The sequence below is a fragment of the Aythya marila genome (genome assembly GCF_965140915.1).
Source record: "Aythya marila genome assembly, chromosome: Z".
NCBI lineage: Eukaryota > Metazoa > Chordata > Aves > Anseriformes > Anatidae > Aythya > Aythya marila.
In genome coordinates this window covers 7,881,939-7,897,238 of record NC_139080.1, presented here as the reverse complement: position 1 = coordinate 7,897,238, position 15,300 = coordinate 7,881,939, and the positions used below count along the sequence as shown (strand labels likewise).

Genomic DNA, 15,300 nt, shown 5'->3' with positions numbered 1-15,300 from the left:
GAATGGATGTGTTCACAACTGGCTTAGTATTCAAGGCCATAGGAACCAACGTCTAATTGCCAAAACCTACAAGAACCAGAGGACAGAAAAAAAGAAAAATTAAAAGAAGAAAAAAAAAAAAAAAAGAAAGATGCATATTGACATGGGGAGAAACCCCTGCTGCAAAATTTCTCTATAAGTTTCTACCACCCTCAACCTATTCTTTTTAACACTAACTTGCCAAAATAAACTAGAGTTTGCTTTTTCAGTGGTTGTGGTTTTGGCTGCAATTTTTCCTGTGCTCACATCTCAGCTCTAAATACATTTGCAGGAAGGAAAACGAATGTGTGCCCTTCCTGGTAGCAAATCCACTAACTGTCTCTGCACTTCATCAGGCTGTGAAAGGCAGACTTCACACCACCAGAAACAGTCCAGGATAAATCAGCCCATTCACTCTCTTCATTCATCTTTTGAATGTCTTTTGCATGTGTTCAGATTGTATCATGGTGTAGATAAAGCTGAAAGCCTCTTCAATATTCGCTTTTAATTGTTGGCCGTTACAATGTTTGGCTTTCACAGAGGGAACGTGATTAGTGAAGAAAATCCAAACAAGCAAAAACCAAACTGATGGAAAGAGGATGTTTAAGGGTCAGCTACTTGGACTGCTCTCAAGCAAATCTTCCATGAAGGCCTTGGTTCAAAGTCCACTGAAGTCTGAGTAGGTTCTAGACCAAACCCTAAAGAATTTCATGAGTACACACTGGTTTCTCATCTCATCTCTGTGCCTCTGAAGACTTAAAAATTTTCAGAGGATGAAGAGAAAACCCTCAGAAGCAGGCTGCCTGCCCTGGCTGCAGAAAGTCCTGCAACACAGAGAAAGCAATTGCTTACATGGAGAAGATACTGTTATGGAGACGGACACAATCACCAAAGAGAGTGTACACTATACCCTGTCACGAAACTCTACCAAATCTAAGAATTTATGACATGTTTCTGCAGGGGTAATGGAGCATTTGGATGGTGGATACATGAAGTGTAATTGTTCGAGGACGTCAGCTGACGAGTGTGTGGCTTTCCCTGGATTTCCATATTTACTCTGAAGGCAAAACCTTTGTAGTCTGTGAGCTCTGCTGGCTCAAGTGATCATAGTGGGCTCAACCAAGGGAGGTGTACTCATTTATGATTTTCTTGGACTGGTGTAGGACTATTTAGTGGTGTAAAACCAGCAAATCTGCATTCTGCACCAACATCTCTTTCTCTAGAAATGATTTTTTTTTAAGGGTGCAGGTGAAAACCCATCTCCCTTGCTCCAAAGCAAGCAGTGCTGTCCCAGAGAGGCCCAGAGGAATGGCCAAAGCAACCCAGGCTGCCGGTGGCAGAGCGCAGACACTTAAACAAAAAGTTCTGGCTGTCTCGCTGTAACTTTGAGGCTGTCTTTTTCTGCTCAGAGCAGAAGTGACAGAAGGAGCCCAGCAACATCCACCAGCTTAATAACAATCATTACTATGCTAGGAGACCGGATGGATAATGCGGTCCCAAAGCATGGACATGAACTAATGTCATCAGCATTGGTATAAATAGGGTGTCTGCATTTAATTAATAAATAATAGGCTGCAATGCTAATCTCCTTCTGCTAACTCTTTTCTAAAGGTGCAATCTATTAATCACATGTCACTGCCAGCCTGGTCACTTCTTTTTTTAGATTCAAGACAGAAAAAAAAAAAAAATGATAGAAATAAATGGATCCTAAATACAGCAGGGCAATTGAATAGCACAGCCAGCATTACGATCCACTGCTGATTTCAATCCTTAGCTACAAGTTTTTCCCCCTAAGGATGGATATAATGCTTTAAAGAGAGAGTGAAGGCTTGCAATGTTGTTAAAGGTCAGTATGTTACTTATGTCTGCAAAATGGAGTTTTTTTTTTTTTTTTTTTTCCTGATTATTTGCCCATGGAAATTCTGTCTCTCCACAATGTCTGTCGACATGCAGAAAGCCCCGTTTCTGTGGGAACTGGCTCAGGCGGGTGAGATATTCCTATTGAGCTGGGGACAGCATAACTTTCAGAGAAGTTATTTAATGGAAATGTCTCACCTGTTTGGCACACTTTAAGACTAGGAAGCCAGAAACTCAAGGAGGAAAAAAAAAAGAAAAATAAATAAATAAATAAATAAACCATTTGTGTTGGTATGGAAATGTGCTGGGGGGGGAAATGACAGCACTGCTCATCTGGGGCCATGTAGAAGGAGCCATGCAAATTGCTTCCTTTGCATGTGAATATCCCCTTTCCAGGAAGCTTCCCTCTCAATGCTCTGAATGAACTCCATTGTGCCCACAGACACAATGAAGATTTTCACCTGTTCAGCTTCAGGATTATCGCCCTGCTGTGCCTTTTCTAGGGTCTCTTTAGAAAAACCTGGAAAACGTTGCCCCAGGAAAACATTGCCCCGGGTGGCTTTGTGTGCACTGGGGCATGTGTATGTAGGTCACAAAGCAAGTTTCCATCCAAAATATTTTGATTAGAAAATGTATCCTGCCTTCTCTAGTTGTCACACATAATTGATCACAAAAATGTTTCCTTAGTAATTTAACTGATTTTCAAAATGATTAAAAGCTTTTCAGAAAGTTCATCTCTGCAATTCCAACCTGTTTGATATCAAAGTTGTGCCGAAGCCTCAGAAGAGTCATTCTCTGGCTAAATTTCTTTATTCTTCAGTCAAATGTAAGTCAGAAGTCTCAGCACAGAACATCTGGGTGAAATTTTACACTCAGTTTATGCAAGAGGTTAAATGAGATCTAACGATTCCTTCTAGATCTAAAACCTATTCATTTTCTTTTAATCTAGCCTGAAACACCAGAAGAATGGCTACTGCTCCAGTGTTTTGGCCTTTCCTCTCAAAGTCCAAACTTCAATCAGGGAACATTACAGGCTCTAATAAAAACTGCATTGCCTGTAATAGCAGGGAAGAGTGCCGGATCACACACTGAGATCAAGGAGAGACGGGGATAAATTCAGCTCATTGCAAACAGTGAAAATATACTTGCACCAGAATTTGAATTTCTGTTGTGACACACGGCGTTTGACCCCTGTTTTGTTCTAGGTGGCTCCAGGCCCTTTGAAGAGTTCCCCATTAAAGATGCGGCTGGTATTCAGGGACAGCTATAAACCAGTTTCCTTCTGCATTCTTGCTTTTTTCCAGTGTCCCCGTGGACCTGCCTTGGCAATAGTGACAGGCATGGTGGCACAACCCGCTCCCTAACAGTGCTATGTGCCCATCGGGCATCCACTGAACCTCGGCTTCTTTTCCCTTTGCCATCTCATACAGCAAAGATGATGTCTGGCCTTAGCTATAACCAAATGCACGTGGTGTGAGTGCACAGGGGGTCCTCCTCAGGAAGGAGGCCATGCTATTTATTAACTTAATACCTTGTGCACATTATTCAGGATGTCACCTGCTTTGTGTCAGAGGACTTGTCTCCAAAAAGAGCTTTGCTTAAAGCTTGTCCTTAATGTTTTCTTTCTCCAGGTAGAGCCTAACTCCACAACCCCTGGCCTGACATACTCCTTTCACTCCCAGCTGTACAACCCAGCACAGAGTTTTTCTCACATCTGGGAAGATATTTGAGAGGTCTGCATCCAGACACTGCATCTGCTCTTGTATATAGAGAGTGAGCTCTTAAAAGAGGTCCTCTATCTGTTCTGAACTGTACAGTGCACCTGGTGTCATGGTTCATAACCAGTCTCCTAAGCACTGCCGCAAGACAGATAGTAAATAATTAGATTTCTGATTTAGGGAGTGGAGAGACTGCTTTGGTTCAGCCCAATCTCTGAAGTCATTAAGCTCACACTATCTTCATTCCCCCTTGCCTGAGGTTCTGGCCCATTCTCCGATACCTCTTCTTCATTAGCTATTCTTAATAATAATAGTCATAGTCATCATGGAAAAAAACTATCCAAGAAAGCAATTCATCCAATGTAACTTATATTGTGGCAACATAATTTCATGTTAATTGGATGGCTGCTTGGAAGTGTCAGTATTTTGTGGTTTATAATCAATGCATCTGGCCATTCATCAGCGACTCAAGAGATGGATAAAATAAAGATTTGGGGTAATTGAATACCATTTGTATGGCAGCTCCTAGGCAGAACGTATTGCACTGGCTATGAAATCCTACATAGTAAGTTTGATGCTATGACAAAGTGTTCCTCTATTAAGGCCAATCCTAATGCACCTGACTAACTTATCCCTTATTTTTAACCCTCTCATAGTGCTTTTCACAGGGCGGTCTCAGCTGCATTATGAAACAAACCTTCCCTGCCCTTTCAGCTGGGATATATCCTGCTGCAGTTCTCACAATATGAGCAGGCAGCATCTCCTACAGGACTGAGTCTGACCTGACTCCACAAAAGGGAAAGGAGTTGGCCCCACAAAGCTGGCTCAAACTATTTAGAAGAACATCATTATTTGGGGAGATTTTCAAAGGGAATATTTATACACCCAAGGCCCATTGATTTTATGTGAGATTTGAGCAGTGAAACACATTTGACACTTTTGAACATCTCTATTTATCTAACCAAGCTACTTCTGTGGAACTAATGATTAGAGAACCCGAGCACCTAATAATCTTCAATGCATCTATCCTTGCCGCACCGATGTTATTTTATAGGTGAAAACTGGAATCACATAAAGTTATTTGGCCAATTTCATGTATATATATATATATTCAGCCAAATATAATATTATTATTATTTTCACCAGGTAGAAAAGGAGTGAGAATAATAAATAGCCTGACCCAAAGTGACCTCTTCAAGGACAGGCAGGAAATCTGCAGCAAGAATTTAAGCCTCAGTCTTCCAAGCTGCAGTCTATTGCCCTGTGTACAGCTTTCTCTTCGTCTGTGCAGGATCATGCTGCAACACTGCCCTTAAAATTGAAAAGAAGGGAAACAGTCCCTCACTAATTGAAGCCAACTGTTTATCCTCCCTGGGGGAAAATGTTTCAGTGCAGTGCTGCCTTGAAAATTACCTCTCTACAAATGATATTACAAGGGGCCATATTCATTTTCCATCACAGATTCCAAAATGGGCTGGTTTTAAAGATAAAAATATTTTTGTTAATTATTAAAACACATTTTCTCATTTTAAAGACACTGGTGCTAGGCATGGCTTTTAATTTGAATTTTTTTGTTGTTATTTTGAGTTTATTTCCTGCCGTGAGAATGGGAATGGTAGCAAACCCAAATATAAAACTGAAGATGGAAATTGCCTTTGAAGAGGAATTAAAATTGATCAGATTACCTCTATTGCTCAGGCTGATTGGAATGCAACCTCTCCTATTCTCCTCCTGACATTGTAAAATAAACACATAAATAGAGAAAGATGCCTTTCCTTTTTAGGACAAAAACCCAGCATCTCCTGTAATCCATACATTTTATATAGCACTTTTTATTCATAGATTTTAACTAAGCCTTCAAAAAGCTCAAGTATCATCATTCATATGCTACAGATGGAAATTTGTGGTATGCAAAGGTGAAAGTTGTGATTCATCTTACCTCTCTTCAGATGTCTAAAAGCGAAATACCTAAATCTGAGTTAGTTGCCATACGCTTGCTCCAAATTCAGTGGAGAGAGAGGGAAAGGAAGCTTCAGAGCAGCATTTATTCCATATGTCTTAGGACGGTGAGAATCACATTTTGGAGGTACCTTTCTCTCCTCTTCACTGTCCTCAGGAGAAATCTAGGCAACTAACTTGAACCATATGCCTAAATATTTAGGCACTAAAATCAGGTAAGATGAATTCTGCCTGAAACAACATTTGAAGAGTAGTCATGCAGAAACACTGTTTAAAATTTCTTCTGGCCCTAAGTCCAAGGCACCTACAAAGCTCAATTTCTGGATAAAAGCACTAGATACAGTTCACTTAGAGTGCTGAATTATTTACATAGGGATTTCCTACCTCCCCAAATTGATTTCACTTATGTACTGCAAAATATACATAGCAATTGAAAAAAACTGTGTGTGCCATGGAGAAAAGTTTGTCTGACCTCCACTATTTCCTGAGTCTCAAGACTTCTTGCAAGTTGTGATACAGTAATCTGGGATCTGAGCAGCAAAGGGGCAAAACTCTCAGTGAAACTTCCATCAGAGAGGGAGTTCAGTCCGCACCGAGACTGCACAGCTGAGCCCACCTTATTTTAAATTGCTCAGCTGTAACCTCTCTGTGCCAGCAGCCAAGGGTACTGACTATAGCCCAGGCATTTGCTAGCTCCCACATCACACTAAAAGCCACTTTCCAGAAAGACCCTGGATTACACAAGAGTCAATGGCTTTGCAAGCATGCAGTAAACAAGTGGAAGTCATGAAAAAACAGGTACACAGCATTACGTGATGAATTCTGGGTTCGGTTTGTACCCTGGCAATATTTCAGGCAGAGCTGTAACTGTCTGAACTCACCACATCTGGAAACACCAAATGTATTTATCTAGGACCAGGGTTTTAAAAGTGATTTGGTACTTGACTGACCTTGCTTACAGTTAGAGATAGATGAATAAACAAAACCACATGAATTGCTTATGTATGTATTAGATGCATTCAATTCTGTGTTGCCAGAAAGAATCAAAAGACCCAGAGTAAAGACAGCAGGCAGGAGAGAAAATTTGGAGACCTCATAGTATTTCCTGTTAGTATTTATAAAACATGTCTCTTTTACCCCAATTCTAAATAACCTGCAACCACTGAGTTTTCTGATAGATGTTCCAGTTTCTTTTGTACTAGTTCTTCTCTTTGACATTCTTCTTTATACCATATTTTGCACCAGACCTCTTCTAAGGGCTCTTCCTTCTGGAGTTTTGTACAGGAACCAGCAACACTGGTGTTCTGACATGAGGAGGGAGAATGGATTTGTTACAGGCTTTGCCCGTGGATGGCTTGTGTATTTTCATTAAAATATCACTTGGTAAAATACATAAAGCAAACGAAGAAACAAACAGAAACAAACAAATAAAACTCAAAAGGACTAGGGACAACACCAAGCCCCTCATACGTAACACACTGTTGACCGCGCAGGGGATGATGTTGCATCACCTAGGAGGAAAGCTCCACTCTAGGAGCTGGGCTTGGGTTTGATGCAACAACATTTTGGTCTCCTGTGAATATCAGAGTAAACTCGCAAGGAACAAGCTTGGAAAGTCTTGAGAGGCAAATTAAATCTGCAAGGCATGAGCATTAGACACCTTTACTTTCCTCAACACCAGGTAGAAAAATGGCCTATACTTTCCCCTTCTCCCAAATGCTTCTCTGAAAGACCAGCAAAACATACCTACCATTTTTTAAAGAAATGGCCATGTAACCATAACTACAAGTTCGTCAATAGAAAAATACATAATAAATGTCTTGTTATTTCAAGTCTTTTGTGAGACAGTTCATTAGAAACTTCATTTGTCTACATGGATTGCACTTATTCAGCTATATTCTAATAAAATGCACATTGCTTCCAGTAAAGGGAATGCATTTGCTATTGATGTGCTATAAACTACTATACAGAGAGGTGTTATTATATCCCTGTGTAATAACAAGCCAATTATAATGATCAGCAAAACCTTTACAATAAAGTCAATGCAAGAGGAGTGATTATCATAATGCATTCTAACTGTTCAGTGCCATAAATGCTTTGCAATTAATTGTGGAGCGTACCTATAAATGTATTATTAATGCTGTATAAAAACCCATTGACAAGCAACCTTTACATTAAAAAAAGATACTAGGATTGTAATATGTCCCTGAGTTCACCTAGGAGCTAAGCTGTATTTACAAAAGCAGGATTTTTTTTTATAGGACTACATTTTTTATTTTCTCCACTCTTTTCCACTCACTACTTCTTCCATTTTTGCTCAGTTATTGAAAAAACTCCAAACATCACTGAGCAGTTGAGGGGCCTCAGTCATCCACCATACTGAATTTTTAGTCCTGTATGCATCATTTTAGGCACAGCTACAGGCTTGCACTGGTGCCTTAACCCTATGACACTGACAGCCCAGCATACAGGAATGCCAAAGGCACTAACCACAAGAAACGAGCAAATAAAAGCAAATCATAACCTAAGCAGGCGATGCAGGAAGGGTGAGAAGGGAATCAAAGTTACATAATTGATCAAAAGTCGTGCGGTAGCTCAGCAGCAGAGAAAAGAACTGATATCAAAACCTCAAGGCAATGAGCTCCCCAGCCTCTCTCCAGGCTCTGCTCTAGGCTCTGCTCCTTCTTGACAGTAAACTATTAGATTACAGATGCTTTATGAAAAATGTGCAACATGGTTATTTTTTTCCTACCTCTTTTTATTCCCTTACTACTTGGTTTAAAAGGTTGTCCTTAGGATATGTGCTAGAACACAATGTCCTGTGGATCTTTTCCAGTTCCTATTGATGGGCACCCTTCCATCGATTTCAATCACGATGGAAAGGGCAGACGTGAACAAAAGTTTGATTTCCCTTATATTCTTTCAGCAGGTGAGCACAGAGTGGAGCACATCAGCCTTCAGGAGTGTCATCGAATATAAAACACTACACTTGAGGATCTGCCAGAGCCTTTTCTCTCCCCCAGAATGAAGTTTTACCAGACAGAAGGGAGCACAAATGGGGTCATCCTGGGCTACTTTGAATTAACTGATCCATTTGCATACAGCGCTGCTGGTACTTTCCGCCTGCTTGAAAACAGGGCCCTGTGAACACAATGGGGAATCAGCTCTCAGTAGGGTCATGCAGTCCTGAGTTTCCACAATATACGTGGAGATTTTTCGTTTCTCATCGCCTCCAATCCGTCCCATGACAATTGACAGTTAGAAAGAGAAGTACATGAGTACTAAAATGATGTTTCCAGATCAAGCCTATCAGACTGATAATGGTTAAAGAAAAAACGCCACTGTTTTTAACAGATGTTCTGAACTGGAGTGAAAACCAGTGGACAAAATCCCTTTGCACCGAGTGGCTTTGGGCATTGCTGTAGAGGCTCTGTCACACACAGTGGGGCCTAAAGCCCAGCTCAGGGCTCAAAACCCTCTCAAAGACCATGGCTACACCTGGACTGAGAGGAAAGAAAAATGCCCAGATCTGGGTGAGTTTCTTGATTCTGGAATCAGAGAATCTCTGTTCACACTGGAAGAAAGTCAGGAAATGCAGGCCAGAAGACACCAGAGTGATACGCAAAACTGTGGGACACCCAAGGTGGCCCTTGCGGTCCTACGCCTAGTTTCTTCCCCAGCCCTTGAATAGATGATCAGGTAGGCGAATGCTCTCTAAGGCATCAAAATCTCTCCCTCCTAATACTACAGCACCTCTGACGGCCATTCCTCAAGTGTCCACACTGTCTACGATGCTGTGCTGAGGCTTTCTGGGGGTCCTGACTCTTCCCCAGCCTCTAAGACAAGAAGGCTGCCTCCCAGAATGATATTAACGTCTTTTCAATAGGCTCTAGCTTTTGCTTTTTCCTTTGGACTCATGAACTCATCTCCCCTCACAGTGGATTATTTATAATATTATTATTATTATAGATATAATAATATATTATTATTATTATTATAGATTAATTTAAAATATTTTTTCCTTCTCTTTTTCCTTAACATGGAGTTAATGCAACTAAGCACCAGTGAGCTGTTTAATCTTGAACATGCAATTAATACAGAGAAGATATTTGGATATTTTTTTTTAATTATCATTTTATTTTTTTTTGTTTGTTTTTAATTCATCCTTCAAGAAAGGTGGAAAACAGATGATTAAACATATTTTGGACAAATCTCAGGAAGAGGAGGTGTATGAGAAAATGAGATCTAGAAGTACAGTGTGACATGGAGTTAAAAATCTCCTTTCAATTTGCAAGGGAAGATAAAGAAGCTTTTTAAACTTTTGTGGGCACTGAGGGAAAGGAAGGGAAATATGGCGAGGATGTGGCAAATGACTTGTCCAGAGATCTTGAATCCAAACCTTAAAAACCATTTGAAGCCAGAGCTGCTACTGTCCAACCAGTTATCTTATCCTGGGAAGTGCCATGGTCTTAGCAAAGTCTGGCATGTACAGTGCGTAATCTTCTCAAGTCCCCCTTTGTGCAATACCATGTTACCTGAGCCATACACAGTGCGGGTGAGAGTACTGTTAGACTCATGATGATGTTGACAGAGTTAATGGAGGCCCTCAGCATGAGTTCAGGGAAAATCAGTTTGGATCTTTCCTCCACATTACCTACCTGGAGCGTTTGCCAGTGCTGTCTGCCTGTTCATGCTGAATGGATGGGGAGACCATGAAAGAAAATGTGATGAGTAGAAACAGCTGGGAAGGTCATCTAAAAGTGGGCTGGATGGACCACCGTTTGGAAGCAAGACATCTTTCTTTCCAGCTTCTGGGATATGAAGTTTTTAAGGAAGGCCAGCAATGATACAAACTGGGAAACTGCTGGCATAATGCCTTCCAAGGAGCTCAGCATGCCAGGAAAGATGCATGGCTCAGAGATAAGAAAGAGATAAGATGTACAAAGGTACATCTCTGATCTGTGCATAGTCACAGACATCACGACTTTTCATACGCTGGAGTAGCCTAACCTCCAACAGTGCATGAGGGGAGATGCTGAGCTCTGCCAAGAATGCCATATCCTTACTTATCCTTAACTCTATTCTTCACACCTTCCTGCTGGGCAGCCAGACCTATTCCTTGCAAAGCACTTCCAGACAAGAAGAAAATAATTCCATGTGGTTTGTTATAGCAGCATAAAGCCAAACTGAGCTGACGACACCCAGTCTTGCCTATTTTCAGCAGCTAAGCAGGCTGGGATCTAGCTAGTACCCGGACAGGAAGTTTCATGAGAGGTCATAGCCATCAGCACGAGCTGCAGAATTCTGAATATTTAAATGCAAAATAGCTAAATGCTGAACAGTTAGTGAGACCTAGGGCTGTGTTTGTCACAGATAAGCCCTGCCAGCTTCAGCAGAGATCTAGCGAGAGTTAGAAATGCCAAGATGAAATAAGAAATAGATCCAGACTTTTGCCCCAGAGGGAAAATAGGCCTTAGAAACTGCGGAGAAGCCATTCCGGCCCCACCATCATTGCTAAGCTGACGGAAGGGAATAAAAAGAAACAGACCATAGTGCATGAGCAAGGCACCACAGTTTTGCTGCTTATTGTAAGTGAGTGGGCATTTTGCTCTGAAGCTGAAATAAACCATAACCAAGCAGATAATTTCAGAGCCTGCACACTGAATAATGGCTAGAGAAATGATGCAAGTCAATTGAAATATGACAGTCTAAACCTTCCAGCAGCTGCTATCATGTTCCCTAAACAGCAGACAAAAAAAAAAAAAAAAAAAGACAAAAAAAAAAGGCACTGCACATGCCTTCCCTGAAACATACACAAACAAATTTTCTTGCAAGCACAGACAGACACAAAGGTTTTTGTACATTTGTGAAGTCTTGCATTCAGAAAACACTGCGATGTGATGAACAGCAGTCTCTCCTGTAAATCCCTCAGCTCCCTCTCTGCAGGACACTGCAGCCTTTCAACTCTAAACCACTTTGGACTTTGGCTTTTTTATTTTCTTTAGTCCAGGAACCTGTATCTCTTTCATAAAATACATAAGGACCCAGAAACCACTGTGAAGTGTTTCTGGGTAGAGAGGTTAGCGCTGAGCCTGGGTAGCACACTGTGTGCGCCTTTGCATGCCTTCCTTTATGGACGTTCCCCTGTCCTTTGAGAGGAATGTGGAGGCAATGGCGCATCTAAGCATCACTAACGGAGTGCAACTAGAGTAGCAGGAGAGTCCTTTCCTTTTAAAAAATGTTACTCCCAGAACAAGCTAGTGGGACCTAGGGGCTGCGTTTATCATAGGTTAACCCTGCCAGCTGCAGCAGGAGTTGTCTAGTGAGAGCTAGAGATATTGCAGATAAAATAAGAAATGGCTCCAAACTTTTGCCCCAAACCACAAAACAGACTTGAGATCTTTCCCTAAGTTTGCAAAACTTTAAGTCACTGATAGCTACAGACTATTTTTAGAGCTGAGCACAAGACAAAGAACTAAGAGAAATAATCAACAGAAATGATGAAATGAAAACTCTATCAGTTTAACTGGGATTTGTCTGGGTATATCCAGAATGTAATGTGGATATATGGGACAACCTAACCTATGGCAAAGTAGTTTCGATAAAGTCAAACTAAAATTTGGGTAACACGAAAGCCAATGAAAGTTTTTAAGATACACTCAATAAAGCTAGAGTTACATTCTGATTTTTCAGAATGAAATAGAGAATTTTTGCCTTTTTATCATGTTCTACTAATTCCATCATTGCTAAGGTCTTTATAAAATGTCAAAGGACTCTGACCTTCCTGTGAGGTATTTGAAGCCTCATGAAGCATTTGATAGAAGGAATACTCCTATATAACATTTTGCAGTTGAGCATCTGCACATGCACAAATAGGCAGGAATGCAAGATGCAAAATTTTCCCATTAATTTAGAATGTTTCCCAGGAGAAATGTAGTGAAAATACATTCATTTCTAGTTCCTGTGAGATTAGGCAAATGTAAATAATGCCAGTTTTTATTGAAAAGGATTGCATTCTTTGTCTTGCTCCTAGTCCAATATGGAGATTAACAAACAGAATAATAAACACAGCAAAACTAATAATGGGCACTCAGTATTTCCATTTTGTTGGGTTCAGTTATATTTGTGCCAAGCAACATTTCGAATTCTTCCCCAAATCTAGATGGCCCGATACTCTAAATTCATGCTCACACACACTAAATACCAACAAACCAACTTTTGGTTCAACTGAGAATCAAGACACTGAATGGATTAAAGACCAGTGAAACCCAGACTGCAGAAAAAGGGAGAAAAAGGCAGAGCAGAATCTCTGGTTTTGGTGTTGTTGGAGTAAATTCCAGACTCCTATCAGGTTGAGGTTTGGGGAGAACTGACTGGGAAAGTCAAGGATCCAAGTTTCAGCAAAATGCACATATTTGCCCTTGTATAAAACAAAACCTCACTTCCTCAGGAACACCACTCACTATTTCCAGTAACAGCCTCCTGGCAAACTGCAGGTTCAAAGAGCACCACATCCTCTCTTTAATGCCTGGCACCAAAATTCCCCATGAGCCAAAAGACAGGGGCATATTCAGAGCAAGTGCTTTGAGCAGACTGCACACTTGTGCTGTGCAGAAGAGACGCTTCATCTACCAAACCTCCCCCCCCCCCCCCCCCCCCCCCACACACACACACACTTCCCTCGTGTCCCATCCCCATACACGGACAGGGTATAATAAGCTACAACTTAAGTTTCTTTGTTGTTGAAGTTGACCTTTATCTTGCAGCCCTAATGAAGTCTTTTGATGTGCTCCTAAGATACACAGCCTCCTTTTTAGCATTCTGTTTGCCATGTCTGCTTTAACCGGTGGGCTCACGAAGAACGTAAGTTTTCATGCAATGCCTCCCTTGGGTGCCAATTGTTCTTTTCTCCCATAGTTGCCCTTGAGTCATGCCGTTCTGAAACATCACCAGCCCACAAGCAGCCTGTCAGTGGGGAATTAGGACAACGTGTCTTTCACACCAATGATGAGCACACCCGCTTGGCCCCTGCATTATGATCACTACTGACAGGAGCAATACGGGAACGGAGTGGGTGAGAAAAGATGAGGTTTGTGTGTGTTGGGGAGATAATTAGCTAAAATACAATGGAGAGGGAACTACTGGTGTGATGGATAATGCAGAATCAAACTGCCACCCAAGCCCTATGAGGTTCAAACCACCCCTCCTTAAAGCAGCTGCTCTTAGCAAGAGTTTGAAAACCCTCCCCAGAAAGCCAGGCGTGTGTTCTCTATTAGTGATTTGCATTTAAAAAAAAAAAAAAAAAAAAGAGTTATTGGGAGCTACATACCCTGTAGGCGCACTAAGCAAATTGGCCAGCCTAATTATTATTTTTTGGTATGTCTAATTAAATAGACAAAAGGCCCTCCCTTCACTCTCGCTGTCGGCACGAGCTCCACTGGAATGTGCATAATGTCCCCGCATTTGCCCAGGCAGCTGAGCCTTTTCCTTTTCCCCTAGGAGATCTGCATTGACAACTGCCCATGGCTTACTGACGCCTACCCAGACACGGAGCCAGATCTTCAGAGGGGAAGGAAAAGGGGGCAAATTGATCCTGTTCTGTTAAAAACCACTGGATGATGCTGTGTTATGTGTCATGCATTTGTTGCAGGTTAGAAGTGTGCTAGAACCCTTCCTAGCAGAACTTGCCATCACAGAGCCTGTCAAACACTTTCTGCACACTGCAGGACGAATTCCCCTGAATTTACTTTACAGGGACTCCAAATGCGTCATATTTATCCCTGGGCTTTCTGGCATTTTTCCATCATTCAGCTTTTGCCTTGTTCTGCAATTACATGGCACCACAGACCTTCCTTACAGAGCCTCTGCCAGCCTGCTGGTTTTACCACCCTGTGACACCAGCCCTTTAACTATGAGCTACGTACAAAGTCTTCCAATAACTTGAGTCACTGGAGAGTTTCAGCCCCACACTAATGCAGTAAAAGTCTCTGGAATCCAAAGCTTTCAACTGAAAAAGTGCACAATTTCAGGGCCTTTTGTCTGAGAGTTTTGCTCCTTTTAAGTAGTTGGTGCTGGTGATTTCCACTAATGCCAACACAAAGATAACAGTCACATAAATGAGGAAGAGTTTATGTCCATGGTGGAAATCAAAGAATTTTCATACATTTCAGAGCCAGATCATTAATAAATGACAAAATCTATTGCTATGTTTATATGATACAGAAGCACTAGTGTTTTTACTGCATATATGGACAAAAGCCTCTCCATTTTTGTCACTAAAAGAAACATGGATAGAGAAGAACCATGTCATTATATATATATATATATATGCATGTATATATATATATTATATATATATGTATGTATAGAAATGTGCTGATACAAGAAAACAGAATGATAATCTGTCCTGCATAACTGAGCGTCTTACAGCTGAAGTATCACAAAATCAGTTGTGTCAGAAAACCTTTCAGAGAAAACACCTTGTCACTTGTGATCCACTCAGTGGTCACTTAGCAAAGCCTTCCAAATCCACCACGCAGCATGGAAAAGCAAAAGACCAGATCCTGTTTCCAGCTACACCTGTGCAAATCCTGAATAACTCCTTGCTACTGAGAGAAGTCTTCAGCTTCAACAACAGATTTATCCACATAAGCTGATACAGGTGCAGAAAACTCCTCAGAATTTACTTTTACAAAAACAGAGTTGTTTCAGTTCAAGCAGAAACAACATGGTCAGACAAAACATAAAA

The 15,300-nt window shown here is 41.2% G+C and overlaps 1 protein-coding gene across 14 annotated transcripts in view; it reads right to left on the bottom strand.

The window, feature by feature from the left end:
- CELF4 (CUGBP Elav-like family member 4) overlaps positions 1–15,300 on the bottom strand; it is a gene marked incomplete at both ends in the record, with an annotated part of 674,262 nt that overhangs the window by 261,118 nt on the left and 397,844 nt on the right. The gene's annotated exons all lie outside the window — the stretch shown is intronic.